Genomic DNA, 22,396 nt, shown 5'->3' with positions numbered 1-22,396 from the left:
CATTACTAGGTTACTTATTTGGATCTATTACAGGTCAGTAGGAATCAAAAGTAAGTTAATACCCTTATGAGCTGGTGGTCTTAGTTTAGTTTTCAGTAGACATGTTGGCATCATACAAAAAGCATCATCATAACTAGAAACAGCTATTCTCAGCACATAGGATAAGTATGGAATGAGTGTAAGAGTACAAGTACCCTCTCACCCCTAAAGGTGGCCCCTGTGGGTTGGAAATGAGACTAATGGGACAACCTTCTGCAGAAGATTTTTTGGCCACTTCCTGAAGTAGGCCTGCTCATGGACAAATTGGAGACTTCAGTTTCTAGTGCCAACTGTAAGATGTACAAAGAAAGCTGAAGGAAGTTTATCAAGTCTCCTAATAGCCCAGCTTGGAATTACTTGCTCTTTGGCTTGTCTGATACAATTAGTGCCTAGAAATCAAGAGGACCACATTTTGAGAGCTTATCTGCAATAATATGCAGTAGGAGACTCGCCCATGCTGTCTAGCAGTTATAGGTAGTGCTGTTGTAGTTGCGTTTGTCCCAGCACATTATAGAGACAAGATAGTGTGGTAATATCTTTTACTAGACCAACTTCTGTTGGTGAGAGACACAAGCTTTCTCGCTTAAATGGAGCTCTTCTTCTGCACTGCTGGGAAATGTACTCAAAGCATCACAGCTAAATACAAGGTGGAACAGATTGTTTAGCATACATAGTTAACAATGTATTTCAATGAACCATTCAAGGTGAAGGGGCCTGTTAACACTACTCCAATCACGGGACAAAGGTCGGGGGGTGGCAGGTGGGGAGGAGAAAGCTGGTGGGGGACATTTGAGTGGTTTATACATTGTTGTAATAAGCCATAAATCCAGTGTCTCTATTCAGTCAATGATTTTTTCAGTATCTAGCAAAGTTATGAATTTAAGCTCCTAGGCTCATCTTTTGAAGGTGTTGTGCAGGTTTCCTTTGAGGATGAGGACTGAGACATCAGATATAGAATGATTGCTTTCTGAAAAGTATTCACACACAGATTATATGATGTTTTGTCTTTTATCATTTTTCTGGGTTAGTAACTTTTCTAGATACTAAAACCAAGGTCTCTCTCACCAACAGAAGTTGGGCCAGTACTTGTCTAGTCTTGCACCTTGTCTAGTCAAGCAGTGGGCAGACACAACACTGTCAGTCAGTCTGAGTTCTAAATTCAATTTAGAAAATAATGGAATTGATCATCATTTCTCTAACAGATGAAATCTGAGGAGATAGAGAAACTGTTATCCTGCAGCATCCTTAATAATGGACAAGGAAAAAGACATGACACAGGACCACTGCACCAGATACATGCCACTTTGTTTACTGGAAAACAAGAGAAGAGTGTGTGAGAGTTTGTTTTGTTTTTAAATCTGTTGAAATGTTCTTCATTTGTGATGTATTTAGCACAGGGGGTCAGTTTGACCGAGTAGCCTTTTTGAAAACATCATGTGATATCAAGCCTTTCAGAGTTGTAGAGGCAACCAGAGCACATGAGATCTCTTAAAGGCTGTGACACTTAAAGTTTTAAGGTCCAATTGTTACTTTCTGTATGAGGATTTCTGTATGATTTTTAATTTTATATAGTTTAAAGATCCCAAAGTAATGTTAATTAGAAGGCCTTTCCTTTTTCCTTTCTCTGTGACCGGTTTGCAAGGCCAAACTGCTCAGCACATCCTGGGACAGAGTGTCTGTTCTCAGAAGAGATAAGACTTTTCAAAAACAACTGTTCCTCGGAACAGCACACAGAGACTCCCACCCTTCTCGCATTCTTTATCTTGCTTGTTATGTATGTTATATGGTAAGGGGACTAAGCAGTTTCGTTATACCCAAAGAGTTGTTAAAGTCAGAAGAGATATATGTTGAAATAAAGCTCGAGAATACATGTGAATGGATGTTGTGTGTAAATAGAAGATGAATGGTTAGGAGTAGCAGCCTAAGAGTTACAACTTCAGTATTGATTGGCTGAAGAATGCGCTAAGTGGAGATAACCGGATGACCCTTGGAGGGCAGACTGGAATCCACCCAGCAACCTCAAGGATGGGAGAACCGAAGAACAAGATAACACCTGGCAGCACAGAGCCATCAGGAATGTGTCATCTGCTGATTGATTCAGCAACAGCATGGTGAAGCCACCTTCATAGCCTGGCATAGGAATAAACGCCTATAAAAACAGACCCTAAAGACTAAGGACTTTGAGTCTGGTTCTGCAACCACCCTCCAGGAGCATCGGATGCGCATCTGACAAAGACTTGGCTCCACCCTCATGCCCAAGTTACCTGGCCAGTAACTTAGCTTGAGCAACCTCTAGGCTGGTAACTATAACAACTTTGCAGAACTTGTATGTGTGGGAGTCAATAGGATGTAGTAAATATGACTGTTTACTTGCTTTGCCTCTTTTGGTATTTTGTGTGAGTACATGGGATAGAATGTTTATGATTACTTGTTTACTGTGCCTCTTTTTGTATTCACAATAAACGCGGCATTTTGTCTTATCCCCTTTCAAAAGATCCTGTTGGGTTTTATTTTATTGGTATAACACAATCTGGGGCCTCAAAATTTGAAAAACTCAAGTGTTGGTCCAGTCCTGAGCTAAAACAGCTCACTTGTTTTGTAGCTGTCTTCCAGCAGTTCTAGGAAGATGGGGGTGGGGAGTTTTTGTGGTATCTACTCTAACAGTATATTTTTATGCTAGATTTTTTTGTCATATTTATAAATGTCTCAGGGAGGTTGATATTGATTAAATCTTGTATCACAAAGTATGGTATAGTGTATTGACCAATTCTTGTAATTTGCTTGGTATGTTGCTTGCGTGCCAGTAGCTGGAGCAATCTGTTCCATCCCATTCTGTGTATGAACCATGATTCCCTGATCCCTACTCCAGAGTATCCAGTCATTACTAGTTTTGCCTGTCTGTGACTGCCCCTGTCTGTGACTGCCTATCAGTATGCCTCTGACTGTTCCCAATAATTTTTATTGTAGGAAGTATTACTCTATGCACCAGCTATTCACTGTCAAGGTTGGAAGTCTTAAGTTTTACTTCCTGTTTAATGTGGAAAGAATAGAGCTAAATTAATCTGGAGAAAAAGATGCACTGTCTACCTGCTGCAATGTCATCCAGATCCTAACTGTTTTGTTAGTGTCGCTCTTTGTTGCCCTGTCCATGTATACTGCAAGATGACATGTAACATAATGAATGGAACACTATTACACAGAGTTCTTAGTTCAGCAGCGAAGCAAAATTTCTACAACTTTAAGGTACAGACACCATTTATTAAATAGAAACCGTGGGTTTCCAAATGTCCCTTTCAGTGGGGTTTTCTAGAGAGTGGATAGGCGGCAGATATAAGACAGCTATACAATCCAACCTTAAACTTGTCTACCTAAAATTCCACATTTATCTGTGCACCATTTTCTTGAATGACGCTGGGATACATGTGTACAAATGCCCACTTACATACATACAGAAAACATACTCCTAAATGACTAGACAATCATCAGTCTAGATGATTACAATAGTCCCTTCTGACCTTGGACTCTATGAATACATTTTGTTGACACAGTTTAGATCAGTGGTGGGCAACCTGCGGCCTGCGGGCCACACATGGCCCGTCAAGGTAATCTGCTGGCTGGCCGTGAGACAGTTTGTTTACATTGACCGTCCATAGGCATGGCCACCCGCAGCTCACAGTGCCTGCGGTTTGCTGTTCCCGGCCAATGGGAGCTGCAGAAAGTGGCGCGGGCCACAGGGACGTGCTGGCCACGCTTCCCACAGTTCCCATTGGCCAGGAACAGCGAACTGCAGCCACTGGGAGCTGCGGGCAGCAGTGCCTGCAGACGGTCAATGTAAGCAAACTGTCTCGCGGCCCGCCAGCGGATAACTCTGATGGGCCATTGGTTGCCCACCACTGATTTAGATGGTCAGTGAGAGAAAATGCTACCTTTATAACCTTAAGTTTTTATATGGAGTTTGCCCCCCTCCTGAAAAACCAACTCCCTAGTAGTGTTTAACATGGGTGATTAAGCTAATTCCTGCTTCAGTTTATTGCTCCTGTTAGTTCTAAGATCTGATTTAGTATGCCATATCCCATGTCTTTTTTTTTATTAATTTATAGCCTCTAATATTTCTAAGTTTTGTATTTCAATTATCTAGATTTGGCCAAGCAGAACAGCTTTCACGCAGTTTATTTGAAGATCTGGGCCCCAAGCTAGCAATCAGAGCCTTAATTTGTACATCTAGCTGGTAGCTCGGTCCACTTCTCATTTTCATGGCCTGAGGGTTTTGACATTAGAAAATGCAAAAGGAGACTTCAGTGTGGTTTTCCATTAGTATTCTTTGCCCTGATATCTTATTTATACTCATAATAGTAGTAGCTTTGGCATAGGTCCAATGAAAAAATCTGAAGTAGAAAATGCAAATCAATCCTATTTAATAATTTTGAACACTGTAAACAAGCCAGCAAGTAACTATGCTATTTACCCAGGAATGTCAATGCCACTCAAAAGACTAGTGCTAATTTGATTATACTCTCGGAATACAAATGATTTTCTTGCCCTGTGGTAGTTACAGGATTTTGAAATGTAAAGCCTACTATAAATAGCTAATGATTAGGCTACTAGTTTTAAAATTTCTGTTGAAAGATATAACACTGATAAGAATCTGAACAACTCAGCTAATGGGATAACACCACCTTTTACATCAAGGCATTTGTTTGATTTCAGCTTGAGTTAGTAGTGGCTGAAAACTCTCACTTTCTGATGGCTGTTAAGTGTCTTTGTGAATTGTTTGTGGTTTCACTCCAGTTCTCTAGTAGACAGGTGAAATAAAAACACAATGAGAACTGGTTGAACGTTTATTGGCTGCACAGAGTCTCCAGGGTTTGAATGGGCATGGGAACTCCCATTGACTTCAAAGAGACAAGGATTTCACTTCCTGTGTTTAGATTAAGTCCCTCCAGAGTCAGGGTATATGCATAACAATAGGGCACTATGCTGAAGCTTGCGCTGCAGCTGCCTGTACTGTCCATTTCTGAGTATAAAAACGCTTTCAATCTCAAGGACTCTTGATCTGGCACCAAACTGGTATTGATCTCGCATGGTGTAAATCAAAGGTAACTCTATTGAGGTCAGTGCAATGAAATCATTTTAAAACTAATGTGATTTGGAGTTAGGTACAGATTACATATCAGTAAATTAAGGATAAACGAAACATGAAAGAATGTTGTAACTAATAAGAACAAAAGAATGGCCATAGTGGTCAGATCAATGCTACATCGGGCACAATATCCTATCTTCTAACAGCAACCAGTGACAGAGGCTTTAGAAGGAATTAAGAGAAGAGAGCAAATTATTGAGTCATCCCGTCCCAGCTTCTAGAAGTCAGAGGTTTAGGTCCCTGACCATCTTGATTTAAGAGCCATTGATGGACCTAATCTCCTTGAACTTGTCTAACTGGATTAAAAAAAGAATTAAACTTTTTGTATTCACAACACCCCGACAACGAGTGCCACAGGTTGACTGTGTGAATAAGTGCTTCCTTTTGTTTGATTTAAACCTGCTGCCAATTTACAGTTTGTAATTCTGTTTTATATCTAAAGACTGTATTCATGATTAAATGGATAATACACACAACTAATTCCAAAGTGCTTGAATGCACTTCATTAATATATTACTTTTATTAGTTAGTCACTGCATAAATAGAATAGCTTTTTACAATCTAACTTTATTTTGCTTTTACGGTTATTAATATTATTGTACAGGAACTCAAATTATAGTTTACTCTCAACTGTGGTAATCATATCATCAAAGATTTCATAAGGAGAATTACAAGGTAAGCCCATGACTCATCTTGGCTCAGTACTAAGCCCAGCATGCTGCTGGCACTTGACATAATCATAATGCAAAATATATTGCCACAGTGAGGAATTTTCAGCTATGTAAACAATTGGAAATATTGTTCTGATGGGATTGATGTGCCAAAGGATGATTTTTTTTTCTCTCTCTCTCTCTTTCTCTCTCACACACTCACTAGCATCAAGGCCCAATGGCCATCTGAGGTATACACCTGAGATTGTAGAAAGGTCTCATTGCTTATTATTGGAGAGCACAGAGAGAAATATTATTGTAGTTTTCCCATTTATTTGTTCCCATGATGAGCCTACAATGTAATGTTCATGAAGATGTTCTTGTTCTGCAGGTTTCCTTTAACCATATTTCTTCACCATAGCTTTTGCTCTGATCGAATCCAATGGGCCCGATTCTGCTGTCTGTTACATTGATACAAATAAAATGTAATTCCAATGAAGTCAATAGAACTAAACTGTGGTAAAACTGGTATAAATGAGATCTGAATCAGGCCTAACATTTCTTACTGTGATCATTTCCATGCTATCAAAGCACTTAATTGTGATGAAAATAAATTATATTTATATACATATGGGAAGACTAAGGCTCCTTCATCTTGGATCTCCGTGGGAGAGTTCCTTTAACCTCTGTAATTTCTTGTGCTATAAATTTTAGAGAAAATGGCTACATCTCTGGCCAAGTTAAACCCTCTACTTCTATTGACAACATCTGAAATAAACATCCAGTTCCTGGAAGCAAGTTTCTTAAGTGAAGACCAGGGCCAAATCTTGTTCAACTCAGTGAGTCTTGACCTCAGTGGGACTACTTAAAAGTGTTTGGCCCATTTTCCCTATCCAGGAGATGGACATAATTTTCTATTTGTGTAAAATCAGATGCAAGCCATGTGAGCACTGGTGTATAGCTGGTACAACATACAGCCCCTGGGGCTGGTCTAATTCCATCATAAATCATCTTGTATATTTTATTTTAAAACCTGCAATCTTCCCATACAGTCAAAATAATTGTATTTGGATACATAGGAGAAATAATTGAATTAAAAACAATCTGTAAAAAGAACAAAGTTTGAAGTTTCCTTTATATCCTGCCTGTACAAGGTGTTAGTACATCAGTTTGCTGTAGCCTATTAGATTTGAAATACCAGCCTGTCCATCTTCACATGTACTGTGCATTAGATAGATAGTTTGATTACATTAATTCTTGAGACCCTATTCAACTTATAATTCTAATTAATGAACTTCCAAGCTATATTTGTTTATCCCTTCTCTTTGATGTGCTTGATGCAAATAATTAATTCTAAGCTAAGTTAAACCCTTCAAGTGCAAGACATAAACAAATAACCCCTTTTAAATTTGCACTTCATATGCTACACTATATTCCTATGATATGGATACCTGAGGTTAAATACCTTAGCATATGAATAATTTGATTTTTAGTAATGATAGAATAAATCTATTGTAGCAGTCAGTTAGTAATTAAGTAAACATTTTTGTGTTCTTTCATATCTGTTCCACTGAAGTGGATATTTCATACTTGAAGTATCCAGAAGCCAGGGGCACTTGAGCATGCTGCAGAATTTACTGTGCAATAATCTTTTTTTAAAAGGCTTTGAGTTTTTATTTTAAATGAGTCAAATTAGATTTTCTGTATTCCTCAGAAAATACAAAAGTGAATTGTTTGGGTAAACAGAAGGGGTGGTGATAGAATGCTGTTGGAAGGTTAGAATGGTGTTAGAATGCTGTACTCAGATGCTTAGTATTTTACCTTCCCTTCGTTCTGGCTAATATAGGCCTGCTACAGCTTCAAAAAAGAAAGAAATATAGTGCGCTGAAACAAAACTGGGTATTCCATCCTTCGGTCTGATGCAGACTTGATAGATCACTGAAAGAACATACTAGTGCCCTGGTTCACCTCTACATGATTTCCCACCTTTCAGCACAAATCAGTCAGGTATCAATAAGGTCAGATTCACTTTAGCATTATGAAGTGTGGTTTATTGGTAAGAGTGCAGGACTGGAGGCTAGAACTTCTGAGTTCCATTTCCTGTTCAGTCGCTAACCTTGTACAGCCCTGAATAGTCTCTTATCCACTCAGTGCATTAGACCATGAATGCACTACAGCTTTCATTGGTATAACTTACATCGCTCAGGAGTGTGAATAAGCCACACCCTGAGTGACATAAGTTACACTGACCTAACCCGCAGTATAGACAGCACTATGTTGGTAGGAGAATTTCTCCCACTGACATAGCTATCTTTGTGCACACAGGGGCTGGAGTAATTAAATTGCCGGACAAGGTTCTGGGGCTATGAACTGCCAAGCCTAAAGGTGCTGCGACTTAATCTTGGCAAGTCCTGCCACAAAATAAGCACTGGAGGATGTGGTGTTTAAGAGGCTTCTCTACGAAAACCAATGAGAAATACATTAAAAAAGCATGTCTACAAATCTGCTAAGCATGCATTTTGTTATGTAATAATTGTATGCCCAGTTAAAACTTCTTGGTTGTCACAGTGTGACTATTGCCACAACGTACTTTTGTTTTGAAAACATGGGTTCCTTTCCATTTCAGAATAAGAAGGATCTCTATTAGCATTGACGTTTCAGGGCTGATGGTTAGAGCTGATCAATAAAAAGGGGGGAAATGGGAAATTTTATTCCATTTTCATTGTAGAAATTCTGATAAATTTGGATGGAAAATTGGAAAGTTTAGACTGGTTTTACTTATAACACAGTTAAGTTATTCTGCATCCATCCATCCAGGCAGGCAAAGACAGTAAAACACATACATGCTAGTCATTTTGTTATATTTAGTTAGAATCAATGCTATATTTAAAGTTCATTAGTAGCAGTTCATTAGTAGTATCACAAAATATGACTGATGTGCCATTACTTAAAACAAGATTTCAAATAAGTGTGGTAGTTGAGTTGGGGTTGGGTCTTTCTAGTTATCACCAGTAGTACCCTCTAAGGCTCTTTCAGACATTCCTGGCACAGTCTGCTACTTGTGTAGACGTACAGCTTATTCTCACCCTCACTTCAGCCATTGCCAGCTCTCTCTGATGCTCAGCGGACCTTTGTGGTCTTCTGACTGTTACCACTTTCTTTAGTTTTTGCCAGCTGTCCCTGGCACTTTCAATGATCCCTCTGAGGCTACTAGTAAACTAAACTGCTCCCCTTGCTACTGTAATTGGCTAATACACCTACAATTAAAATTTAATTGTATCTTGTGTTTAACACCATTTAATATAGCCATGAAGACATATATCAAGGGAAGGAATATCAACGGTTGTGCACCATGTTTCCCTGAAAAACAGGTTTTGGTGTGCACCTACAATAGTCCACCTATCGCCCCCTTAATCTATCTTTCCTCAGTTATGCTCTCCAGGGTAGCTAAGGAAATACTTGGAGGACATGGATACAGTCTTCCAGTAATTGATTGACATAGGCAGCATTTTTTCCAAAAAAAGTCATCTTTTTATTGTTGCAAACAATAATCCCATATACAGTATTAATTTAAAAACATAAATCCCTTATAACAGGTTAAAGAGCACCCGAACTGCAGTAACATACAGTTGAGATGATTCTAAGTGGATGTGCCCTGTTATAGGTGATCAGTCTGTCACAGGTTGCTGACAGCAATTCTTCAATGTACTTTAAATTTTACATATAAACATTCCCTCCACAACCAACACACACTCATACACCTTTATTAACCCAAACATACACATGTACACGTTGACAGTAGACTATATTATAATTATAACTGATGGGCTTACTCTATTTGCTGACTTCGCTGCCTGCGCACTCTGTCTCCCTCTGCTGCTACATTCCAGCAGGGCCTCCTCTGTTGCTGCGGCTGCTTCTTTTCATCCACTATCAGCTGTCCAACCTGATACTTACCATCAGCTCTGCTTCTCTTCCTATCTTCTTCTCTGCAGCAGCAGCTCCTAACCTCTCTCTCTCTCTCCCTCCCAGCAGCTCCTAACTCCCTCCCTTATACTGTTCTGTGAGAACTTTCTAGATGCTTATCCTTACTACACCTGTTCAGTGCCAACATTCCAAGCATTCCATTGGCTAACGTCAGGTCTACTTTAGCCTATCACTGTTTGTTATTTACCTCAGTGTTCTGATCTGTCAGTTGTTTACCACTTTCTTTCTCCTGCCTATTTTATGTGACCTTTAGCCTACATTCAGTGATGGAGTGACCTTTCCCCTACTTTTGACCATATTACCTGAAGCTTCCAGTGGTGTAGTGACTCCTCCTTATTCAATAGGGAGGTCAGAAATGCAAAATGGAGTCTGGGGAATTTTCCTGGTATCACACCACACCTATTACCTTATTGATTTGTAGACTCCATTATTGTTTTTGAACTTTGAAACGTAATGTCCTTGTCATTCCCGTTATGAGGCATTGACTAATTTAATTCTTAAGGAATCCTCAGCGTTATGGGCAGAAGACAGATCCACCTGGAAGTCTTCTTTCCTGAGACTTCATTGGAGACAACTCCATCTAGTTTGATGTGATGTAGCTGGTGTCTTCTACTTCAGACAAATAGGGAATGTTGACACAAGAATGGCTCCTTTATGTATTTAGTATGCAAACTATTTATTCCTTGTAAAGACAGTCTTTCAAAACAGCCTGTATTTTGAAACTAAGAAATATTGGAAAGAGAGAGGTGCTGTGGCCTGATAAGTTACAGAAACCTTATAAATAGGCAGCTGTACCATATAAAGCATCCAGGTTTTTTATATAACTATGTTATGCTATTCTATATGGTGTATTTATGAGTCAAACATCTGCTCAGTTCTGCACACCCCTTTCATATATTTGTTACAGTTGAACATGTTCTGGGGCTTCTTAATGTGCATGCCTCAACTTCAATATTGATACCGTACCTTATTGTGTATTGTTCTGCAACTGATCTGACATACCATTGCAAAAAAAGTCACACAAAGCAAAACTAGTGAATTTTGTTTCCTTGCACCAATATTATTGCATTGTTTTCATGCTGAGAAGGGGAAATGGAGTACCTGTTTAATAGACTCTGTGTTAAATGATATCTAATAATAATCTAATAATGATATCTAACCTGTCTAATAGACTGTGTGTTAAATGATATCTTTGCAGAGAGGATGAAGACTGGTGCAATGTCCATTTTCTCCTTAATTGCTCCTTGCATCCGATGAAGTAAGCTGTAGCTCACAAAAGCTTATGTTCAAATAAACTGGTTAGTCTCTAAGGTGCCACTAGTACTCCTTTTCTTTTTACATCCTGGAAATCAATCAGACTCACTAATTCTGTCACTGGCTTCCTGCTTCTGATGCACAGAGAATCTTTGTTTTCATGTCCTTAGTTTAATGGTCTTTAAAATCCCACTTAACTTTCCTAATTTCCACCATAAATTTTACCTGAAATCTCTCTAATTGTTTCAGTTGCTCTGGATTTCCATTTTTCTGAAGGGTTTGTAAACATGTCAGCTGTAGAAGATAATAGTAAATTCAGCTCATCTCTTGTCAGTAATTGGCAAATGTTTGTTTAATTCTTCCCTGTCCTATTCAAATATCTTTTACACAGTGCACAAAGGTGAACAGAGCTTTTTATGACTTTTGGTGAACTTTCAAAATAGAATGCTTTTGGACAAAAATTTATGGTTGGGAAGGGTGAAATTCATTATATCATATATCAACTAGACGGCCTAAATGTCTAAGTTCTGTAAATCTACTGTATCTAGTTTTAGCATGAGTTTTCACATATTGGTAATTCTTTTCCCTTTAGTGCCAAAGAAGATACAAGTGAATGTATCGTAATGGAAAGGTTTTCTGAAGTATCACACTCTTCAATTACTATCCAAATCTCTAACCCAGTGTGTTTCAACGCACTCACCATCCAGGAACTGAAGTGCTCAACTATCCAAGATTTTGTCCTATCAACTCTAGAAACAGATTTAAGGATAAATGGTAGGGACCATTGTGGGGCTTGTAGGACCTTGGAGGATGACTCTGAGTCTCTGAAAGCACTCACCAGGAGAAGGGTCCAGGAAAACCCAAAGTAGAGATGATAGTCTACCTTTGTCACTTTGGCTGGATGTTAAACAGAATCCTGCTTAAAATAAGTGTCCTCAGTTTAATTCCTGTCCTTTTCTTCCAACCAGTATTTTGGGGTCACTTGCTGCTGCAGCTCCTGCCTATCACCTAGTCTGAGCTTTCTAGGTCCAGATGCAGGCTGATTTGGGGAAATAATACTAGAAGTTCTTGAAATCAATCTAAAGCCTTGAGCTGGGGTCATAAACAGTAACTGGAACCAGGGCTAGCTGAATTAACTGTAAGCTAGTTCAGAAGAAAGAAAAATAAAACATTATGTATTGAATGAACCTATAACAACTTTGTATTGAATTCAGATGTTAATTATGGCAGAAATTCAAAGGTCTGCTTTTATTCTGATTTCATTGTCTCAAGTTGAATATTCAGCAAAGGAGCATTTATGGACTCGCTGACATACGGTACATTAAACAATCTGTGAAACTGTTAAAATAATGGGATGCATTAGAAAGCATGGTTTTGTGAATAGAGGTTAATTTATTTCTGCTGCTGCTTTGCAATGAAAAAATACTAATTCTTGTGCCCTCAAAGAGACCCATTTTATTGGCATTCCATAAATTACTGAGAGAATTAATTTCTGAAAATTAAATTGTTCATCTGGATCAAAGTGCCTCCTTTCCTTTTTTTTAAAAAAATGCAGAGCTGAGTTATCATTTGTTCTTGTTACCTCCAGCAACAGACAACTTCATCCTCGACTAGACAGGAAGTGAATAGATGAGTGTTAGTGACTAATTATACGTGGTTTTTTTTTTTTTAAGTCTTTTATGCTTTTAGTTCTGTGGGACCACAGAAGGACTCAACATCACAGGGTATTATACTGTAAATCAAAGGAGAAGAAAAATACTTTCCCAACCTGCAGTTGCCAGATCACACAATTTTATTACCTGATCAGGATTTCAGGGCTCAGACACTAATATTTTAAATGTTTCTTTACCAGCAACAGTTCTGACTGTCACTGATCTGTGACCCAGACCAATCTAACCCTTGGTCAGTGGTAAATAAAGCCCAATGCTTTTGCCATGTTTATCCTTTAGCGTGACAGTTCTCATTGTCTAATACTGCATGTTTGCCTTATTGAATGTGTACAGTTAGTGCTTCTTGAAGAAATGTTCTATATCTAAAGTGGCATTTGTTGTGTTTTAAAGTGACTATTTTTGTTCATTTCTGATATACAAAGCCCTCAAAAGTCCTCAACACAGTCATCACAACTGATATAAAGATCAGAGCTGGGCAAATAACTGACTTTTCAGTGTGGAGGCTAAACCAACCTCCCTTCCCCCACAAAAATACAAAATCATTTTGAGTTGACCCAAGATGACTTTTTTTCCCCTTGCTAAAATAAAAACAAACAATTTGTTTCAGGTTAAACAAAATATTTTTGTTCAACTTCAAACAAAACATTGCTTTGTTAGAATGTTTTTAACCCATAAAAAAATCTAGCAATATTTCAAAATGAAAGGTTTGAAACATTTTATTTCAAAATGTAAAAACAAAATGTTTCTTCTGCTTGTGATTTTTATTCCCTGGCTGAAACTTTGGCAAACTAGACCTGAATTTGTGAACCATTTCAGTCAAGCTGAATCTGCAAAAATTGGTTTGGAAACTGGTTTTTGTTCCAAATTGGAACAAAATCAATACTCTTTGAAATCTCTCAGTAAAAATAAGGGAGGGGAAGAGACAAATGAACAGTAATAGTTTCATTGTTAGGGTACTTAACTGAGTTGCAGAAGACCCACGTTCAAGTCCTAGCTCAACCTGAGGTGAAGTAGTGACTTGAACCTGGTACATCCAAGACAAGTGCCCTAACCACCAGACTATTGTTTATGATGGGATGTGTTTCTTCCTCTCTAGTCTTGATTAGATATTCCATCATGCACCTGAGAAACCCCCTCAACTAAAATTTGGTCAAAACCTATATATTTATCTGAAAAGTTTCAGTTTCAATGAATAAGCATTTTCTGACGCGCACTGCCCCCCCCCCCTTCGCCGAAACTGTTCAATGTATTAAATGAAAACTATTACAGTAGAACCTCAGAGTTACAAACACTAGAGTTACGAATAGACCAGTCAGCCACACACCTCATTTGGAACTGGAAGTACATAATCAGGCAACAGCAGAGACAAAAATAAATGAATAAAACAAATACAGTACAGTTCTGTGTTAAACATAAACTACTAAAAAAAATAAAGGGAAAGCAGCATTTTTCTTCTGCATAGTAAAGTTTCAAAGATGTATTAGGTCAATGTTCAGTTGTAATCTTTTGAAAGAACCACCACACTGTTTTGTTCAGAGTTACAAACATTTCAGAGTTATGAACAACCTCCATTCCCAAGGTGGTCATAACTCTGAGGTTCTACTGTACCACAGTTCCAATATCTATTGTTATTAAAAGTCAGTCACATTAATACTGATTAAAGGAAAAGAGCTACTAAAATTACTGATTTCGGTAATCGGGCATAGGCCCCACCCAAGGCCTTTGTACCTCTTAACAATCAAATTGTTATCATATTAGCCATTTCTGTAAGTTTGAACTAGTATTTGGGCAGAAAAATCATACCTAGTGTCTAAGTGGTCTTCTTGCAATGGCTAAGATTCCCTAACTGACTTATTCTTTTAATGATATGTTTATTGTTAGCCATAAACCGTTTGCGCCTACAAGGAGCAAATTGCAAATAAGGTAAAAGACTATTTATTTTCTGGCAGTCTACAACTCCCCTTTCAACACAATTATGAAATTGCATCTAACTCATAAATCTGCATCTAATGCAATATTTACAACGTAGAAGTACATTATTAGCAGTTTGCCTTCCTCATGACACATTCAGTGGAAGCTCCGTAGTTTTTTCCTTCTTTTATTCTCTTAATATCATTTTGTATTTGGCTTACAGATCCTGATTAGGATTCTTTAATGAACATGTTTTCATTCATGCTCTATGAAATATTTATATGAAGATGAAATTTCAACAAAATAGAAAACACCTCTGACATGATTACAGTCTTAATTACAATGAGCTACCTTGTAGTTTCATAAAAGCCCGAGAAGCCTTATTTAGCTTATAGTCCCTCATAAGTCACTAGCAATATCTGCCTGGTTTTTATCTTATTTTGCACAATATATTCAATTCTTAATACAAGTCTTGAGGGAATATTATATGATATGGGTGGCTTGTGTTTGACTGAATGGAATTTAATAGTACTCTGGAGAATGAATAACTGGTTAGAGGATATAGGTCTGAAGTAGCATTAGGCAATAGGTCTGAAGTAGCATTGGTGCACCTAAAAGCATATTGCTGAATCAGGATGCTGCTTAAGGAAGTGGAATATTTTGTGCTACATCCTCAATGCCACTGGACAAATTTGATGCAGATAACTTCTCTATTTTGACAGGTTTCAGAGTAACAGCCGTGTTAGTCTGTATTCGCAAAAAGAAAAGGAGTACTTGTGGCACCTTAGAGACTAACCAATTTATTTGAGCATGAGCTTTCGTGAGCTACAGCTCACTAGCTCATGCTCAAATAAATTGGTTAGTCTCTAAGGTGCCACAAGTACTCCTTTTCTTTTTTCTTTATTTTGTTGGCTGATGTGAGCATCGCCATTCTGAAATGCAAAGAATGACCGAGGCCTTCAGGTACTAACAGGTGCCTGCTAAAATCAAATTAACATTGATTTGCTTGATAAATAATTATATATTGCAAAACCCTATGGCAATATTCAATACATATTAGATATTCCTGCTGAACCATGATGCATGTGGAGAAGTAAGAAATAAAACCAACCTGTGTGTGTGTGCGCACGTGCGCCAGGAACTCTCATTGAAGTCTGTTGGAGTTGTAGGCATTCATTTCCTTTATGTGGAGTAAAAGACGTAAAATGTATGTGCTTGAATTGGACTGGCTCACCAAACACTGTAGCTTGTTTTCTGCTCTCAGAGGTTGTGTTAAAATGTTGCCACAACAGCAATCCAGTTCCTCTTACTTGCTGCAACTAAATATGTTAAAAAAATAGTGCCTATGAAACAGAAGTGGAGTAGGGCTTAGTGGGGTCCTGGGCAAGAGCAAGTGGGGGCCCCTCCCCACCCTTTCCGCCTGCAGTCCCCACCCCGCATCCCTGGTGCTCCTGCCAGGGAGTGGGCTCAGGGTGCAGGGGCTTCTGCAGGAGCACCGGGTGGGCAGAGCAGGTCAGGGCACAGAGGTGCCCATTTTTATGGGGGCCCCCCAATTGGCCCGGGACCCTGGGCACGAGCCCAATTGGCCCAGTGGCTAATCTGCCATTGCTATGAAAGGTATGCATCATGATAGCACTAAAGGTTGAAGTGCCAAATTCATCAATGGGGTTGTCTATGTGCTGTGGCAAAGCGCACCAGAGTAGCGTGGTTTGTAGAGTGTTTTAATGTGTTGCTCTCTAGCTTCCCTGTGTAGACTCTGCTGGTGTGTTCCGAAAGGTACCTAGTTTGTGTTAACGTAGTCCAGTTTGAAAGGTTAACACAATGTAGATACCTTTTTAGACCATGCCACCAGTGTCTATCTGTGACAGAGTGCACATGTAACATACTACAAATCACACTCTTCTGGCAGACTTTGCTGGCGCTGCGTAGACAAGCCCAATATAACAGACCCAGCACAGCCAATGGCCCTAAAAGCAGCCCCTCTCCCTGCACAAATGTGCTTCAATCCTCCGCTGCAAGGAACATTTCTAAAGTCCACATGAGAGTGCACTCTATGGGCCCATTCGGTTTTCCTTCTCTCTGCTTAGACTGCCAGCAAGGATGCATATCCAATTGATTCCACACACGGTGATGATTTCTGTGACGTGCACACACATTCCTATTGTGAGTGTCTAGACCGAGAGCATCAGCCTACCTCACAGAGGCTATTGAACGCTCATCTGTGATGATTAAAGCTTTTAGCCGCTACTCACCTAGGGCTGAAGCTGAATTAATGATGTAGAGATAAAAGGCTTTTTATCCTATTACCCATGCACTGAACTATCAATAAAGAAAACTAAATCAATCTCTGATTTTTTATTTCTTTTAATAAAGAGAATATATTAGGTCTGATCTCTACTACATCAAGGTAATTCCATTCACTTTGTGCTTGTTTATAACTGTTAAAAACCACTACATATTTTCTTGTTTTTCCAGCTCTCTTTAAGCTGAAAGTCTCATCTTAGCAGCTGGGTGCAGTAGACAATGACTCTTCATAGAATACAAAACTGCACTTACCTGCATTTCAGTGCTATGTGGTTACGCTGTACAATGCACTTCTAGGGTGTATAAGTTGTATCCTGTAAAATCAGGCCTTTCTGAGGATGTGGGAGGGCTGATTTCTTTGATGAAATACACTTTCTATGGGCATTCTTCATGCTCCAGTATATGGGTGGCACATCAAAAATGATAACAATTTTGTGAAATAGCCATTGTGCTAGTCACTGCATATGAATCTGTACAAAGCACTTGAAAACAGATTTTGGGAACAATCCTTTGTGTGGCAGAAAGTTGGAAAGCATTATTGGTAGGCCCTATCAGTCTCTATGGGTCAGGAAGTAATGGACTAATGTGGTCAGAAAAAAGGCTTCTTTTTTAACTTTTTTGCCAAAAAAAATTAAAAACTGAATATTTTGGCAGAAAACTGAAATTCTGAGTCAGAAATGCTGCTGAAGGACCTCATGCAATTTGTAATTCAGGTGCCTCATTCTACCATTTTTCTTTTTTGAATTATAGAAATGTGGGACTGGAAAGGACCTTGAGAAGTCACCTAGGCCAGCCCCCTGCACCTAAACCTAAACCATCCCTGACAGGTGTTTGTCTAATCTGCTCTTAAAAAACTTCCAAGGACTAGGATTCCACAACCTCAATGCTTAACTATACTTACAGTGAGGATATTTTTCCTAATATCTAATCTAAATCTCCCTTGCTTCAGATTAAGCCCATTACTTGTGCTGTCTTTAGTGGACATGGAGAACAATTAATCACCATCCTCTTTGTAACAGCCCTTAACATGTTTGACACTATAATCAAGTCTCCCTTCCTCTTTTCTCAAACATGCCCAATTTTTAACCAGTCCTCATAGGTAAGGTTTTCCAAACCTTTTTGTTGTTTTGGTTGTTCTCCTCTGGACTCTCTCCAATTTGTCCATATGTTTCCCAAAGTGTGGTGTCCAGAATGGGACACAGTACTCCAGCTGAGGCCACACCAGTATGGAGTAGGATGGAACAATTACTTCACATGTCTTACATACAACACTCCTGTTAATACACCCCAGAATGATATTAGTCCGTTTTGCAACGGCATCACACTGTGGCTCATATTCAATTTGCGATCCAGTATAACCCCCTTTCAGTAGTACTGATTAGCCAGTTATTCCCCATGTTGTAGCTGTGCATTTGATCTTTTCCCTTTGAACTACTTTGTGCTTGTCTTTTCTTAATTTCATCTTGTTGATTTCAGACCAATTCTCCACTTGGTCAAGGTCATTTTGAATTCTAACCTTGTCCTCCAAAATGCTGGCCACCCCTCCAGCACAGTGTCATCTGAAAACTTTATAAGCACACCATCCACTCCACTATCCAACTCATTAATGAAAATATTGAAGAGTACTGGATCTTGGACAGACCCCGAAGGACTGCATAAGATATGTCTTCCCAGTTGACAGTGAACCATTGATAACTATTTTTTGAATACAGTTTTTCAATCAGTTGTGCATCCACCTTATACTAATTTAATCTAGATCAGTGGTTTTCAAACTAGGGCCACCACTTGTTCAGGGAAAGCCCTTGGCGGGCCGGGCCGGTTTGTTTACCTGCCATGTCCGCAGGTTCGGCCGATTGCGGCTCCCACTAGCCACGGTTCGCCACTCCAGGCTAATGGGGGCTGCAGGAAGAGCAACCAGCACATCCCTTGGCCCACGCCACTTTTTTTTTTTATTTCCTGGCCCTCATTTCTTTTTGTCAAAGACTTAAATTATTTAAATAAAAAAACCCGTTTTTTTTTCTGTTAGCAAAAAAGGAAAAAATGATAAAACTATATTTAGGTTGAGATAAAAAACTCGTATAGTGCCCCCCCCTTTTTTGTAATAGGCTAAAAAGGAACATCTATTACACAAACACATGCAGTAATTATACTCACATTTTGTACCTGATAGACCAAAATGGCTCTTTTGATCTATTGAATAAATCTATGATTAGGCCGTGTATTGAAAGCCATATTATGTATGTAATAGACCTGAATGCCATTATTGTATATTCCTGAAGCGTAAGTTACATTGTAAAAATCCTTCAGAAAATGTGTGGATCAAAATATATTGCATACATGCAGAGAACACCCAAAAAGATTGAACCTTTTCACATGTTAATCATATACTTGATTTCCTTTTTTTAAATAGAGGCTTTTTGTATTAATAACCTGTTGCTTCCTCCATTCTGTTTGCCAGAAGCTGGGAATGAGTGACAGGGGATGGATCACTTGATGATTACCTGTTCTGTTCATTCCCTCTGGGGCACTTGGCGCTGGACACTGTTCGAAGACAGGCTAGGCTAGACGGACCTTTAGTCTGACCCAGTAGGGCCATTCTTATGTTCCTGAAATAAGTGAATTTTAAATATGTTTCTGAAACTCAAAAATTGCTTACCCATCGTTTTTGAAGTTGTCTTGTGTAAAAATGAGGAAACTGATCAGGGTTTTAATCTCTATGTCAAATTTCATCCTAGATAGTCCCCCTCCCTCCCAAAGACGGTATAGGGAGAATATTGAAGATTTATGGAATTGGAAAACTTTGACTACAGTGGTATGAACAATGAAGCTTTAATAATGGTTTTTCAAATGAAACACTGTCTGAAGAAATACAGGAATCTCCACAAAGGATACACTACCTACCTCTTCATAAAGTTCCAGGTATTCCCCAACCTCTGGCTGTACCTTCCTCCTTGCAAGTTACAAGGCTATGCTGCTCTATTGCTACTAACGTCGGCTGCTGTTGGTTGCTACACTGTTGTGCTGACTTGCCACACCTTTCCTCTGTGCTGTTTTGTCATATGACTTTAAAGAATAATGTGGTTTTTGGTTTTCATATTTTTCTACTGAGTGTAGTCATGAACCAGTAGTGTCAGATAGTTTTAATCGAGGCCTCTCCTGCTAATTTATGATTTGATGGAGTACTTTATAACCTACCCACCTTTGTCATTAGAAAACCATATCACTCTTTGCAAGAACAGAGTTGAAACTCTCTGCCGTGTCCTTCCCATATTGCAGAACAAGTAATTATGCTCTTCAGACTATCTAATATTTTCCTTAAAAAGTGGCAGAGAGTCCTGTGTCACCTTATAGACTAACAGACATATTGGAGCATAAGCTTTCATGGATGAATACCCACTTCATCGGATGCATGTAGTGGAAATTTCCAGAGGCAGGTATAAATATGCAAGCAAGAATCAGGCTAGGGATAACGAGGTTAGTTCAATCAGGGAGGATGAGGCCCTCTTCTAGCAGTTGAGGTGTGAATACCAAGGGAGGAGAAACTGCTTTTGTAGTTGGCTAGCCATTCACGGTCTTTGTTTAATTCTGAGCTGATGGTGTCAAATTTGCAAATGAACTGAAGCTCAGCAGTTTCTCTTTGAAATCTGCTCCTGAAGTATTTTTGCGGCAGGATGGCTAACTTTAAATCTGCTATTGTGTGTCCAGGGAGGTTGAAGTGTTCTACAGGTTTTTGTATATTGCCGTTCCTAATATCTGATTTGTGTCCATTTATCCTTTTACGTAGGGACTATCCAGTTTGGCCAATGTACATAGCAGAAGGGCATTGCTGGCACATGATTGGGTATCTTATACCATGTATATTGCATATTTATACCTGCCTCTGGAAATTTCCAATACTTGCATCTGACGAAGTGGGTATTCACCCACGAAAGCTTATGCTCCAATACATCTGTTACTCTATAAGGTGCCACAGGACTCTTTGCCACTTTTACAGATCCAGACTAACATGGCTACCCTTCTGATACTTAATATTTTACTTGTAGTTCAAACTGGATAAAATATTTTCTGTTCCTGATCTTGAATTGTTGTGTAGTGCTACTGCATGATATTAACCAGGGGCTAAACCCAAAGGTGTCTGTATTAGTTTTAGCAAGTTACAGCTAGAACCGAGGTGTGAATTTGCCTCAGGGTTATTATACAATTTTGATTTTTATCACCTGCTAGCTTCCCCACTCTAACCCTGCCCACACCTCGTCCTAATCGCTATCTGGCTCTGCTGGTGGCGTAGAACAGTTACTGCAGCAGGCCTTGTTTTCTTTGCTTTGCCTGACACAAGGTAATTGACCAGATGGGCATTTGTATAGTGCCAACAGGGGAAGCTACCAGAAGAGCATTTGTTCAGTGGTCACCATTAAAAAATCAGCATTTGCCATCAGTACATAGTGATATCCTAGAGTAGGACAGTTTCCCTGCACTTGGAATAGGACTGATCCATGGTAATAACTGGGAAATGTTTACTTTTAATTAGCAATACTGTATGTGTTAACCAGACTTCTTTCCTAATTGATGCTTAGCTTTCTGTCTCTAGCAGAACAGGAAATACTGATGGCTGAAAGGAGTGAAATTAAAAACAGATTGGTAGAGCGGGTGTCGCATATCACTTCATAGTTCATTTGCGTAGATAAAATGGGAGCTTTGCACAGAAGGGAATGTTTACAGATGTCAAATTTTGTTGAAGTCAAGGGTATTAAATGAGAGTGGAATCAGAGCCTTGTTTTCTTACTGCATGTAAAATTCCATGAATGTTATACAAATAATGGGTCAGAGTCTCATCTGGTATAGTCCATATGGCTGCACTGACATCAGTGAAGTTGAGTACCTGGCCCATATGTGATAGATGAACTGATTCCAATATGTGTAATTTTGAAAATCAGCTTGTACATTTTGCAAAGTTTATAAAATCTTAGCGATCATTCCATATGAAAAGAGAAATGTATATGTAAGTCATTATCATAGACGTTGTCTCTTAACAGACACTTGTGTGTCACAGAAAACAAATACCTTGTTAGGTCAGTGCAATGTGTGCAATGAATTAGAGACGATTAAATTCTTGTTTGGTTGAGAACTATGTCTCCTGTGAAAGAAAAATAACTTTTTTTTTAATTATCTGAGGGCAATTTTGATATCTATTTGTTTTTTGTTTACTTCCTGTCTCATAATACTGATATCACACACTCAGAAAACACCCATTAACTGTGATTCATGCTCCAGTAACTGAAGTTAAATCATGTCTGCCCTCCCAATTTTACTTTCACTCTGCCTCCAACAGTTTATTCTTGCTTGCGTTGTGATCTAAGAACCAAGGAACAGTCTAAACTCACAATTAATTTGCCTTGTTTTCATATCCCAATGATTGGTGGACTAAAAATACTGACAATTGT

The 22,396-nt window shown here is 38.9% G+C and overlaps 1 long non-coding RNA gene across 2 annotated transcripts in view; it reads left to right on the top strand.

The window, feature by feature from the left end:
* Positions 1 to 1,586: 1,586 nt before the first annotated feature.
* Positions 1,587 to 22,396, top strand: part of LOC140895726 (uncharacterized) — a 29,640-nt gene continuing 8,830 nt past the window's right edge. For both annotated transcript variants that reach the window (XR_013636466.1, XR_012154329.2), the window contains exons 1-2: positions 1,587 to 2,339; positions 19,691 to 19,874. This is a non-coding gene — a long non-coding RNA (uncharacterized LOC140895726). The remainder of the gene's footprint in view (positions 2,340 to 19,690; positions 19,875 to 22,396) is intronic.

Source organism: Lepidochelys kempii, chromosome 11, assembly GCF_965140285.1.
Source record: "Lepidochelys kempii isolate rLepKem1 chromosome 11, rLepKem1.hap1, whole genome shotgun sequence".
NCBI lineage: Eukaryota > Metazoa > Chordata > Testudines > Cheloniidae > Lepidochelys > Lepidochelys kempii.
This window is presented reverse-complemented; position numbering and strand designations above follow the sequence as displayed.